At 55.3% G+C, this 12,210-nt stretch overlaps 1 protein-coding gene across 9 annotated transcripts in view; it reads right to left on the bottom strand.

Annotated features, from left to right (window-relative positions):
- Window positions 1-12,210, bottom strand: part of LOC105465958 (zinc finger MIZ-type containing 1) — a 241,533-nt gene that overhangs the window by 181,352 nt on the left and 47,971 nt on the right. For 8 of the 9 annotated variants that reach the window (XM_011714618.3, XM_011714627.3, XM_011714625.3 and 5 more), the window contains exon 2: window positions 10,404-10,513. The gene's annotated coding sequence lies outside the window, so the exon portion shown is untranslated. Of the gene's footprint in view, window positions 1-4,242; window positions 4,368-10,403; window positions 10,514-12,210 lie in introns of those variants that run through there. The other variant, XM_011714620.3, reaches the window with a different exon arrangement.

Raw genomic sequence — 12,210 nt, 5'->3', positions numbered from 1 at the left:
GCAACTGCATGGCGGCAGCTCAAGGGGGAGTCTGAGGAGGGCACGGAGGGGGCACTGCATCCATTTGGCACCTGGCTGCAGCTCTGCTGCAGGCTCAGCCCTGCATACTGGGTAGCATTGGAGTGTTGACTGGACAGCGCTCGGCCTGGCACTCAGGGTGTCCCCAGACCCTTCACATGACCTTGGGGTCGGAGGGTGGAGGGCAGGCTGATATCAGAGAAGGCCTGGGTAGCTCTAGGCAGTCTTTCTGAGCTCAGGAAGGGCCTTAATGTCAGCCTCAAAATTCTGACTTTATGCATGGTGATGGGGGAAGCCAGAGACAGCTGGGAAGGGCTCAGGGATTCAGAAGCAGGAAGATGGTCCCCAGCAGGGCTGGGATGGTGAGAGGGTCACAGATCCAGAGACGGCGAAGGGGGCCTAATCGACTGCTGGAGGTGGGGGTCAGGGAAAGTGAGGTGTCAAGGATGACCCAGACTTCTCCCCGCAGCCCTCTGGGGGCTTGGAGGCCCAGCTTTGCTGAGCCAGCAGCTGCCTGCATCAATATGAATTGACCCAGAGCCCAGGGAGCACTGCACCCCTCCCCCAGGAAGCCCTGACTTGGGGGAGGGTACTGCAGGCCAGCAGGCCACCACCAACTCCGCTCTGTCCGCCTGCTGACCTTTCTCTTTTGTCAGCAGTGCACTCCATCAATGCACCGGAAGGGCCAGTGCGATCCCTCCCAACTGCCCAGGCCAGGGCTGGGGGCAGGGGCTCGCTCTGCCCTCCCTCTTTCAAGGAAGAGGTTTTCTGAACGTCTCTGGAAAGCTGGGAGCAAAGCCACCAAAGCCCTCAGTGCAAATGGAGAGACTGAAGCCTGGTGAGGGGCAGCTCAGAGTCCACCAGACAACTGCAGTCACAGCCTTGAGCAAAGAGCCCACCAGGCATGAGTCATGCCCCTCCTGCTGGCAGAGGGGAGGGAAGAGAGGAAGCCGGAGAGGAGACTGGAGCCAGGCCTTGGGGGATGGGCAGGCACAATCTGGCTGGGGGAGGGGTCTATAAGTTGTGGAAAGGGGCCAAGCAACTGCACCAGCAAGCCTCTGAGCCAAGGAGAGGATCCTGTGGGCTTTGGAGTGGGGCCAGTGGACGCAGGCCTTGGGTGGTCAACCATCCTGGTTTGCCCACAAGTGACAGGTTTCTGGGACACGGAACTTTCCATGCTAGAACCAGGACGGTCCCAGGCAATCTGGATGGCCACCCTAGTGGGGTGATGCTGAACTCTGGTTTTCAGTTCAACCGCTCTCTTCGTCTCAGTTTCCTCATCTGGAACGTAGAGCTTATAACAGTACCTTCTATATGGTTGCTGGGAGGTGGGGGAGAGTGACATTAAATAATGTATGTAAAGTGCTTAGCATCCGGCACAGCATCTGATAAAAATCATTAAACAAACGGCAGGTGGCCGCTGTTACTACTCCCAACTGCTAGACTATTCTTACTACGAGTACCAGCTAACACATACCAAGTGCTTGCCCTGCACCAGACTTTCTAAGTACCGTGCATATATTGCTAATCTAATCCTTACAATACTTAACGGGGAAGGAAGTATTATCATCCCCATTTTCAGACGAGGAAATTCAGCTGTGGATGGGTTAAGCATGCCCAGGCTCTCACACCTGCCAAGCACAGAGCCCTGAAAACCACTTCTTTTTCCACTGGAATGACCCCAAAGCCCGGGTAATGTAGGCCAATGTCAAAATGGTTCTGGTCACACTGACCCAGGGCAAGAAATGAACAAACATGCAGGCCACTCTGGAGGGGCCCTGGGGATGGGCAAGCATCCCCTGTTTTCAGGGAGACTGAGTCCCTAATCCTCAGCCTGGGTCTTCAAGACCTTCCCCTTCTAGTCCAATCAATCTAATTTATCTGGGTTCCAGGGTCTATTTACACAGCAAGAGAAAGGAACGCCTCACGACGTGCACACACCTCCTCCTGGCCCCAGGGACTCCACTCTTGATCAGGTATGTTTAGGTCAGATTCATGCCCATTTCCGAGATGAGAAGAGAGAGGCTTGGAAATGTGCTATGGTATGGTGCAGGGAGAGTGAGTATTAGAAAACTCCAAGGAGGGGCAGAGGCCCCTCTCTTAGAGCCCAGGGGAAACTCTGGCAGCTCAAAGAAGGCACCCAAGCACCCAGGGGTGGAGTAGTCAACCTGGACAGGTACTGCACCCAGAGAGAAAAGGGGGAGGGAGACTTGAGGCAGGAGCCCATCACCCTGCTACCTGGAGGGGAGGGAGGTCTTGCAGAGATCCCTCTTCAGACTTGGAAGCTAAGCATGCAATGCCTCCTGCCCCAATCCCTAGGAAGTTCTCAGCACAAGGAACTGCATGCTTGCAAAGCAATTAGCTTCCAGCACCCAGAAAAAAGGTCGCTGAGGGTGCAGGCAGGCACTGGCTGAGCAGGGGCCCTGGGTAGCTGGGCCCAGTTATTTTTAGCATCTCAATTCAAGAGGGAGGAGGCCCTCCTTCCCACCAGGTAAATGTCAGCGCCACTGGCAGCCACGGCCAATTAAAGCAGCTGGAGCCAAAGAGGGAAGACAGAGACTGGTGGCCCCTCCTGCTGGCCCCCAGCAGCTCCTGCAAAGGGCCTGCTCCCAACTCACCTGCCTCATGGCCCTGAACAGGAAACACTGGCTCAGTCCAAAAAGCCGGACCAGGGGCCTGACTGGAGTCCTGGCTGGGCCGTGTGACCCTGGTCAAGTCTCATGCCTTCTCTTTTCTGACTCTAGTTCCCTCTCTGGAAAACGCCACCGCCCCGCTCTGCCCACTTGATGTTATGAGGGTGACATGAGTCAGGGGTTGTGAGGATAAGAGAAGCTTGCCACCCCCTGCTGTGGGGCGGCTGCTTTATTATTCCAGAAAAGAATGGACTTCCCGAGCAGGAACCTGGGCCGTCCCGAGCTGACGGGGCCTGAGCTGGCCGCTGTACAAACTGCTGGGGGGATTTGCGCAATCCCAGAAACTTGGAATCCAAGAAGCCCATGGCTGGCGCTCTGCTGATAGGAGAGGCATGAGAGAGAGGCCGCTGCAGGTCAGTGGAGGCTCTGCAAACACAGACCGGGCCGAGCCCAAGGCTACGGGGAGGGGCCACACCTGGAGAGGGACCCAGGCACCCAGAGTGCCGGCAGCAGGCCTGGCACTGGCATGGCATTTCCTCTGCATCAGGGTATCAGCCGGCTACAGCCTTGGGAAGGAATACTGTCCCCTCCCTGTCCCCAGCAGGAGGGAAAAGGCAGAAGGAGGAAGGAGGGAGTTGGTCACAGAAAGAGAGGGGAGGCACATCTTTCATTTTATCTTGGGACCCAGATCCTTAGTACATAGTGGGGGCTGCCCTAGGGACCTAATCCCTCATCCTCCCAGGCTGGTCCAGCCTGGCAAACCCCAGAAATCTTAGGTCAGCTCTCCTCCACCGGGCAGAAGCCTTGGGTCCAGCAGCAGCCTTCTGGGCCAGCTGTCCACCAAGGTGCTGGGGAAACCCATACTTCCCTCAGCTCAGATCCCCCGCACCAGTTCACAGCCTCCAGAAGCGGATTCTTCCACTGAGGCACTTCCCTGCTGTGGCTCCCCAGGTGCCTGAAGCTCAGAGGAGATGCAAGGGAAACTGAGGCACAAAAGTGGGGCAGTGACCTACTCAGAGGCATTTAGCAAGTTAGAAGCAAAATATAACCTTCCTCCTTCTGCCGTCTCCAACCCCCCGGGGGTATCTCCAGCCTCATTTCTTTCGCTGCTGCGCAGTCCCAGCCTCCACAAAGCCCCCATTATCTGCCCCAGTGTGGCTGCTGCAGGGTCTTGGCCCAGCTGTTCCCTTTGCGTGGAATGCTTTCAGTTTGGCTCATAGTCTGGTCATTCTTTGGGGCTCAGCTGGCAACTCACCTCCTCCAGGAAGCTCTCCCTGACCTCTGAGGCCTTCAGAGTCCGTAGACCCTGGCCCTAGGTAATGCCATGCTGTGGTCAGCGGCCTCCCAGACGGTGAGCCGGCTGGACACTCTGCTGAGCCTTGGCAGAGGAGGCTGATGAGGGAAAGGGCAGCCCCTGGTTTCCTGAGTCCACTTTCCTTCCTCACCCTCTTGCCCCTTGTAAGCCTCACGCTAGGCCCTGACTCTTGAGGCATTGCCCCTAGCCCTGACCATTGGGCCTGCAAATCCCAGCCTCGCTGGGGCTCTCTGGCTAAATGGATGACAGGGTAAGCCCTCGCTCACGGTGACAAACCTCTCACAGCTGGAGGCGGAACACAAATGCGGCTCCACGGAGCCAGGTCTGCAGGTTCCCGCGCAGCTCTCAGTCCCAGTTCTGGTGGCTCTCCACAGGTCCCCAGAGCTTCCTTGGCCCCTCGGGGTCGGTCCTGCCTTTCTGCAGATAGAAGGCTCCTATCGCTGCTGCTGCTGGTTCCTGCCCCAGCCAGCCTCTGCACCCCCCATGTAGCCTACACGGTTTAGGGTGGCTCTGCTTGCAGGCTGAGGCCAGCCCTCCTAGCTCTCACAAAGGAGCTGCCACTGCCCTACAGTTTCTTTTGGCTCCCCACTCCCTGCAGGTTCATGGCCAAACTCTGTGGCCTAGCATTCAAGGCCCTCAGGGGCTGCCTCAGCTATGGCTGACTCAATCTTCCTCCCCAGCTGGACTGCCCTGACCCATGCCACCAAGTTGTGCAGGGACCCCAGGAAGACCCTACTCTTCCACTCTATAGGAACCCCATTCCCCTTCCCCCTCCACCAGGCAGTCTTCTCTGGCTGCCGCCTACAGCATGAGGAAAGAGCTGCACCTACCTAGCAACCCTGCACTGGAGACTGTGACCTCTACTCAGACCTCCGCACCTGGGGCTGTGTTCTCCCAGCTCAACTGCAGATTCACTGTTGGATACCAGGGTCTAGCACAGTGCGGGAGCACAAGGAAGTGTTCAACCCCAAGCTGGCTGATGAAGAGAATGGATCATCCAGCAAACATGCAAGTACCTATGACAGGCAGTTTACACATATTATGGTGTCAGATAAAACTGGGCTGAGTCCTAGCTCCACTAAAACCTGTGTGACCTTGGCTAAGTTTCTTAACCTCTCTGTGCTTTGAGTTTTCTCATTTGTACAACAGGATAGTACCACCTTCAATGGGTTGTTGACACCCTTGAAGACTGTAGTTTGTAATCCCTGACCCATCCCAATCCTCTGGTTTTACAGACCAATAAACGGCTGCTCAGAGAGGGGCAGCAACTTGTCCAAGGTCACACAGCAGTTCTGTGATGGGACTGAGGCTTGAATACAAGTCTTGCTCAGAGGGCCCAACAGGACAGCAGTCCTACCCAGGTGACCCAGAGGGGCATCCTACCTTGGGCAGGAAGCAATGAGCTGCAAATGATTCCCAGCTCTAGGCTGGGGTGGGGGTTGTGGAGTCATAGCAGGCTGCAGAGGCTGGGGTGGAGGGCCTGGGCTGCAGGCCGCAGATTCCACGCAGTGGGAGGAGAGGTGTGCATTCTCAGCTGGCGCTGAAGATTGACAGGCATGCCATATGCGGACCCTGGAATCCCAGCTCCGTGTGGCCATGGGCTGGGCCCTGGCCAGGCCTGCTGTGAGCTGGGCTTGGCATTCAAGGTCTTCACGGCCAGCCCCAAACCACCTATGTAACCCTGGAAGTCTGCTGACTGACAACTTAGGGTGTGCATGCTGGCAGCCTAAAGCCGCACACCAGGGGTTGGAGGGGCTGGCGAGGAGAGTGCAGCCTTCGCCCCAGGTGGCTGCCCACAGAGCTCTGAGCAACAGCTGTTTGGGATTGCCTCATATGAAACCCAAATCCAGCCCAACCCCAATCCCTGATCTCCCTCTTCACGTTTTCTTAAAAGACCACACAACCATGCAGCTCCGTGGAGGGAAACCCTCCTGTGTGGCCACAGCCCTGGAGTCTACCCCCAACTCACTCCCGCTGCTGCCACCTCCACTCTACATGCTAGAAAGTGCCAGAAAGCACTAACCACGCTCCAGGTACGGCTGTGAGAGTGCCCATGGCTTACTTCGTTGAATCCCTCACAACTAGAGAGATATTCTCCCCATTTTTATAGGTGAGTAAATGGGGCACAGAGAGGTGAAGTCACTAATGAGAAGCCACAAAGAAAGGGGTAGCAGAACTGGAAAACCTCCACGCCTCAGCCCAGTCTCCTGCCGCAGTCCGCCAGCATCCTCCACACTCATCCACCAAGAGTGTTCTGAGTGTCTTTCGTGAACTGCCAGCCATATGGAACAGTTTGTCATGCCCCTGACGCGACACCCCTCTCATCCGGCCAGCCTTTGCCCGCAGTTGCAGCCCAGGCCAGCTAGGGCCTTCTCACCTCTGCCCCAGACTTCGGAGCCATGTACACCTGGCTCTAGCCTGCTGAGCAACGTGAACTGGGCCACATCACTTGTGGGGAAAAGCAGGGCTGGGCGCGTGTCTACTCTAGCTGGCTGGACCTCCGTGCTCTGCCAGACCCTCTTCAGCAACCCACACACCTCTCCTAGGCCAGGGGCTGGAGCTTTCTACCAAAAGGGAAAAGCCAGTCTTCCCAAATGCTGCGAGATGAGGCGGCCGAGGGTGGAGCCTAGGTACCACTCTCTGCTGCCACTGTCTACACCCCTGCCCGATGTGGGTCTGACTTCAGCCTAGGAACTTAGGGTGGTTGTACCTCTGAGCCTCTGTTTTCCTATCTAGCAAATGGGAATAGGGCCTTTCAAGAGTTCTCAAGGGTGTGATGGGTGTGAAAGGGCTTTGCACACTGAAGAGAACTCTATAGTGCAAGAGGTCACGGCAGCTACTGAAGGTATCACAGAGCAAAGGCTGGAAGGAAGGAGCTGGGGGTCAAAGAAGTCTCCATGACATCTAACCTGCAGGAGTGAGTCTGCCAAGGAGAGATGGATGGGTAGGCAAGGGGCAGTCCAGACAGAAGGCTCTGCAAATAAAACACAGTAGACTCCCCATATCCTCCACTGCCCAGCCTGGTGGATTTGGAAAAGCACAAAACACCAGGCCACCAAGGTAGACAGGGGCAGCGCTGGAAGGTAAATGGGGCGGGGCAGGAGAGCCTTGAATACCACTACCTGACGGAAAGGGTTGCCGTTCCACCCTGGCCAAAGCTTCTGTCCTGGACTGCTTGGGATAAGCTAGATGCTGGCACCACTGACCCTCCTCTGCAGGCAGGAGGGTACCATCGCTCACTGGCAGATGAGACTTATGGAGATGAGGAGGACTTACCCAAGGTCGTCACGCTGGTAAGTAACTGGTGGCGCCTGCACTCGAACTCAGTTCTTGGCGCTAAACCCCACAACTGCTACACTTACTCAAGCAGCGTTGGCTTCATGGGCCGTCACACAGGGCTGCAAGCTTAGAAGGACCCTACTTTGCTGTCATCATCTTGAAATCCTTTATAATTCATGAACAAAGGGCTCTGCATTTTCATTTAGCATTGGACCACAGCTGAATTATTAGCTAGCCCTGATTCTAGGAGACTCTGATGGGTGTTGTTGGGTGCAGGTGCAGGTGCGAAGGGCCATGAGTAAACTCTCATTTTTCTGGGACTCTGGTGGAGTGGAGCCTTCTGCTGGGTCTTCCTTGGCCTTTGACATCAACCTAGCAAATTTCTCTTTCCAAGGCCCAGCTTAAATGTCACCTCCTGGGGATCCTTTCCGATTTTCTTCCATAGGGGAACCTACCACCTATGCCAGGCAGAACCCTGGCTCCCTGTGCTGTGGTCCCACACTCTGACCCTTTAGGAGGTCACAGAGCCTCCCAGTGGGTATGCAAACAGGGGCTACCTCTCCAAAGGCCTAGGACTCCTCCAGGCCTCTTGGGTACCCCAGAGCTTTCTGCTGGCCAAGTTTCCAGAAGACAATCCTAAGGATGCTTTACAAAGGAGTCGTGGAGAGGAAGTTACTAGTTCATGCTAGAAAGCAGACCCCAGAAAACAGCCTATCTTTCTACTTGCAAGAAAATGGCAGGTATGCCTCCAAATACTAGGTCAGAAATAAAGCCCAGATAATCCCAGAAGCCTCCTTGGGAACCCCCTCTAACATGGAGGGGCTCTCTGGGAAGGAGGGAGGGAAAGGAAAAGGAAATGTTGAATTGAGGAGGGTACAGTGTGGTTAATAAGCACCCAATCCTGGCTGCGCTACTTCCTGACTGAGTGGCCTGCCCTCTCTGAGCCTCAGTCTCCTCATTTGCAAAGTGGGTAATAAATGACCTATCCCTGAAGGGAGATCATGGGAGAAAAGAGCATAAATGTTCACATCTGATGACCTGGATCTGAAGCCCAGCTCCAACACGCATGAGCAGGTGTCCCTGAGAACCTCGCCTACATTTATTGTGCCTCGATTTCCTCATCTGGAAATTGCTCGGTAAGACCTTCTTCTCAGGCTTCTCAAGGGGATTTAGAGAACTCACGGAGGCAATGTGCCAGTCTTTTGGCAGGGAGCCAAATGTGGTTGCTGTACCAAAGCTGGGCACTGCAGGCTCCCAAATCCTCAGGAGTCAACAGGGAAGTGCAGGTGGGAAAGCAAGAGCAGGGATGACACAGATCCCCACCACCCTGGAGGAGGCAGGCAGGGTGGACTGTCGTGCCCATGATTCAGAGTACCAAGGCCCCAGGGGATGAGAAGCCTGGAGAGCAACAGCCCCAGCATCCCCACTCTGCCCGTAACTTATTTTCTTCTCATGAGACTACTAGCTTCAATTTGTTGAAGCCCTGCAGAGTGCCCAAAATTGCTCTCCACAATCTATACAGCAGCCTCTCGTCCTTGCGGCCACCGTATAGGAGGTGGACGGGGACGATTCCTGTTTCTAGATGGGGAATGAGGCCCAGAGAGGGCAAGGGCTTGTCCATGGTCGGTTGCATGGCTGGCCCTCAAGCCCCAACACCCTCCCCAACATACACACAAACAGAGTTCAGCTCAGCCTCGGCCCAGGCTGCCCAGAGCCTCCCAGGACCTGCTGGAAGCTTTTGCTGGTGCAGAGCTATCGACCTCTGAATTGCCTCTTCTTGTTGGAATGCACCCTGCATTGTGTGTGCGTGGATATGCAGCCCCGTGTGTGTGAGAATGCTGTGTGCTTGTGAGAGTTTGGGCTCGTGTATGTGTGTAGTTCCAACAGGAGTTTGTGAATATGTATGTGAGCATGCAAGTGCATGCAAGTGTTATCTGTGTGCACTTATGTGGCATGCAGAAGCGACGTCTATGTACACGTTTGTGAGGAAGTGTACATTTGCACGTCTGTATTATCTGTGCACTCACCACCATTCATGTCTGTATGTGCATGCACATCCTGCCAGGTTCTGCTCCACCTACTGCTTCTGTCTCCCCATACTGTAACTCACTTGGGGTCACCTCCCCAGAATTCTCCCCCCTAGCCTCTGAACCCTCTCCACACCACTGCTACGGGGCTTGCCACATCATCGGGATCTTTCTGTTTCTCCATGGAGCAGAGACTGGGACAGGCCCCTTTCCCTTGCACTGCAGTGGGTGCCTAATCCAGGAGTTGGCACACAGTGTTTAATACAAGCTTAGGAAAACAAACGTGAGGTGCAGAGGGAAAGAAAGCCTTATCCAGCCTACACACCCCTCCTCTAGAGGGCGCCCTGGCTGCCACCTCAGAGGTACCTGGAGACCAGGCCTGGTCCCTGCCGCATCACATCACATGTGATGTCATGACTGCAGACCCACAAGGAGCCTGTCACCTGGTAAGAGCCCCCCTCCCTTTTTCTTGAGTTGGGACAGGATCCGGCACTTCTGAAGACACCCATAATTGCCCAGATCCCCACCCCCAAGAAGAAGCTAGGAGCAAGGCCAGAGGCAGAGTAGGCCAGGGGGGCAGTGCCTGGCACACTGGAGCCACACAGACTTGGACTTGAACCCTAGGCTCAGCTAGGTGTGCCGCCTGGGGCAAGTTAACGTCCTGAGTGAGGTTCAGTTTTCTCACATGTACAATGCTGGTGATTACAGCATGCCCTCATAAGGCTGCTGTGATGCTGAAAGAAGTAACAACTCTACAGTACTTCGCACAGTACCCAGAATACAGCTAAGTGCTTGTTGGGTTAGAGGATATCGTTACTGTTATTTCCATAGACTAGAGTAGAAAGTTGAGGCCCTCTAGAAGGAAAGGGCTACCCAAGGCTACACTGAGAGTTGGCCGCAGAATAAAATCCAATGTCTAGGTCCCAGGTCAGGACACTCACCACCCTCCTCTGTGTGGCTTCCTTTGAGAGGAAAAGGCCAGGGAACAAATAAAGACTGAGAAAGAAGCCCCACCCCTCCCCAGCCCTCTGGACCCCTGAAACAGCACCATGCACTCTGGGTGGCCCGTACTCCCTGTCTGCCCCACATCAGCAGGTGCATAGCACCGGAGGGCCAGCCCATCTTACTCACCTGCTCAGGCCTCCGCAGAAGGACCAGGACTCAAGTCTGCTGAGAGTGTCTGGAGGACGAGGCAGCAGCCCCAGCAGCAGTACGAAATCAGAATACAGCTGCCGTGAGTCCTGTGGGAGACAAGAAACGGGACAGTGAGCTCCACGCTCTGACCCTGCGGGCAGCCCCTCACCCACATCACGGACCTCTAGGTCCTTGCTGCCATCTCCTGGAAGATGGAACTGGCCCACCAACATGGAGCTACCCTAGACACTGGATACCGCCCCGCCACTGCCAAATAAAGGTCGCAGCTCCTGAATGGCACATTCGAAGCCCCAGCTCCGGCCAGGCAGCCCTGCAGCCCTGAAAGCCACAGACCACAGCAGCAGCCAAACCTGCCCGCCCACCACTGGGTTCCAGTCAGCCCAGCCTCCCAGAGCCCCTGGCTCCGGCCTTGGCACACGCTGGGTGCCCCGATTAGAGCTCTTCTCCCCACTTCTCTGTCTTTCAAGGGCCCCTGGCCTTCAAGACTCTGCTCAAGTGCTTCCGTGGAGCCCTCTCCCACCTGCCCCTCCTTGCTCGTTCGTCTCCAGTGGGCTGTGCACCTGGCCAACCCTGCCTCCTCCCGCTTCCCACCGGACACTCTCCCGCTCCAGGCCCAGCTCCTGGACATTGGGAGTGAGGTCTAGTTTCTCTCTGTCCTCTGAACTGGTTGACAAAGACCACAAAGACTCCTTGATGGAGGAATGGTGCCGTGAAGGTGTGCAGTGAACAAACAGAACAACATGGGACGACTGAAGGCAGGAGGCCTCCCCGCATCCCTTCCTCTGTTCAATTCTAGAATATGGGGTCAGGTTGATGAGAAGAAAGAGACTTGGTGAGGTTGATACTTTTCTCTGTCATTTTACAAATGAGGAAACTGAGGCCCTGAGAGGGAAAGGGTTCCTCACATGGTGAAAGGCAAGGCTGGAGTGAAGTCCAAACCTCCTCAGGGATGGAAGCAGTGTGGCTGTCTTCCCCCCAGCTCCTGCATTTGCAGACCCCTGGCTTCCCTGACTGTTGAGGGTCAGGTCAACCATGAAAGGCAGCTTCTGGGAAAAGGAGAAGGCAGTGGGAGGCTTCTGGGGTGGAAAAAGTGTAGCAGGAAAGCTCACGCTCAGAAAAGAGGGATCAGCCTCAGGGCTCCACTTCCCTCGACCTGGGGGCCTGAGGCTCAGGGCGGGCAGAGGGGACATCATGGGAAGCCCCTTCCAGTGTCCACGAGATGCACCTCCAGCCCATCTGGGTCTTCTAAAGTCCCCTTCTGCTGGTGGGGCACACACTAGACACTAGTCCCACCACTCTGAAGAACAGTTTGGAAGGGTCTCTTACCCTGTGACCTCTCCCATGACCCAGCAACTCCATGTCCACAGAAAAATGTGCATATGTTCACCAGAAGACATGTGCTAGAATGCTCGTTGCAAGGCAATTCATAACAGTCAGAAAATGAAAACTTCTCAAATGGCCACCAACCACAGAATGGGTCAACTGGTGTTTCCACACAACAAACTGCTGCACAGGCTTGGGAATGAGTGATCTGCAACGTCATCCAACAACACCACGGGTAAATCTTGCAAACATAGTGTTGACTCAAAAAGCCAGGCACAACAGAGAATACACTTAAGAGATCCATTTATATAAAAGTCAAGAAGGGCAAAAAGACTCTACGCTTGTAAGAGACGAAATACGGCAGGGTCCTCGGGAGTTCCTCCTATCAAAAGGTGGAGTCTGTTCTCCACCCACTGAGAGCTGGCCTTGAGAGTTGTTTAGATCAATAGGATTCAGTGTG

This window comes from Macaca nemestrina, chromosome 9 (assembly GCF_043159975.1).
Source record: "Macaca nemestrina isolate mMacNem1 chromosome 9, mMacNem.hap1, whole genome shotgun sequence".
Lineage (NCBI taxonomy): Eukaryota > Metazoa > Chordata > Mammalia > Primates > Cercopithecidae > Macaca > Macaca nemestrina.
Note: the sequence above shows the minus strand (reverse complement) of the source record. Positions and strands in the feature narration are given on the sequence as shown.